This window comes from Chenopodium album, chromosome 8 (genome assembly GCF_948465745.1).
Source record: "Chenopodium album chromosome 8, dcCheAlbu1.1, whole genome shotgun sequence".
In the NCBI taxonomy this organism is placed as follows: Eukaryota; Viridiplantae; Streptophyta; class Magnoliopsida; order Caryophyllales; family Amaranthaceae; genus Chenopodium; species Chenopodium album.
In genome coordinates this window covers 55,005,223-55,006,872 of record NC_137841.1, presented here as the reverse complement: position 1 = coordinate 55,006,872, position 1,650 = coordinate 55,005,223, and positions in this window count along the sequence as shown.

Sequence of the window (1,650 nt, the reverse complement as noted above, 5' to 3'; positions counted from 1 at the left end):
CTAAAAGAGATTGAACCTGCCCTAATAATAGGCCTCTACTTTATTCTGATCGTATTCATGTGCGCTTTTTAATTAACATGCAATCAATAGGATTACCCTAAACCTGTTTAATCTATGTTGGTTGAATTTAATGCACAAATAAATCTATTATTGGCGATCGCTTGAAATTATAATCACATTAACCCTAACAAGATTATTAATTATCTTATTAAGCGTGATTACAAGTACCAATTCCCTTTAAACATGCATAAAAGGTGTGATCAAGCAATAACAATATATAATAGAGCAACATGATAATCAATAAAAAATAATAATTATAATCATGACAATAAAATTATAATAATAATAATCATAAAAATAATAATCATAATCACAATAATCATGACAATCATAAATCATAATTAAAATAATAATCATCATAATAACAATAATAATATTCATAATCATGTTAAAGCATAATAAAAATAGCAAGATCCTAGGCATGATACTAACAAGATTAATAACAAACCCTAGCATGTCACTAAGCCATAAAAATCAAATCTTTAACCCTAACATGATACTAACAATCATAAATATTAGGAAGAACATAGGAAGCATCGTAACAATCATATTTAATATTAAAGTTACCCTAGACATGATACTAGGAATATCACAATAACAATTTAAACATGATTTCTACATCATAACATCAATTAAAACCATTAAAGCACTTACTTTGATGCCTCGTACCTCTTTCTAATAACAAAATACACACGTTAGTAACTTCAAGGAAAAAAATAATAAAACAAACAATTAAATTAAATAATTGAAATAGAGATTTGGGACCCAACCCTTAGAAATTAAACCTTTCACGTCTAGGGCGAAGGCAACTTCGAATATGGCTAGGTGTTTCTAGATCTTGTGAATGCGGAATTTTGTATGAAAAGCAAAGTAAGAAGAAAGAATTGAATAATTAAGAGAATGCTAATTAAAACTGATTGTAGATGAGAACTCGTGAATGATGAGAATTGGTGAATGAAAACGGAGTTTTTAATACGTTATTTATAGAGAAAATCAGCCAAAAAGATAAAATAAACAAAAAGAGTCTGACGCACAAAAAACAGAGCTGGCGCCAACCCTGGCTAGCTGGCGCCAAGCACCAACACTAGCGCCAGGCGCCAATGGCTAGCGCCAGGCGCCAGGCCTGGTTCTAGGCGCCAAGGCCTGGGGTCAGGCGCCAAGCCTAATTTTAACGCGTTTTCGAAAATCCGATAAGTTTGCCGTACTGGAGGATAAAATCATATAATTTTCTCGAAAATGCTATTTGATTTTGATTAAAACTCTGAAAAGTCAACAAAAGTCAATTTATAAATGCTAATTGAATTAGGAATGAAAAGAACCTTCTAGAAGAATCTAGAAGACTAAAACCATTCCTAAATGCATTAGGAATGATAAATAATATTAGGCCCTCCCCTAGATCATTGGGTCGTACATAAAGCTCAAACCGGGCCCAGTTTAGTAAATTGGCCATAACTTCCTCAATATTCATCGGAATTGGGCTCATAATATATCGTTGGAAAGGTCTTTGCAAGCTCCATCCAACTACACTACTATTGGACCCATATCATGGACCAACCAAACTGGATTGACTGTTTTCTTAAAATAAGTTTT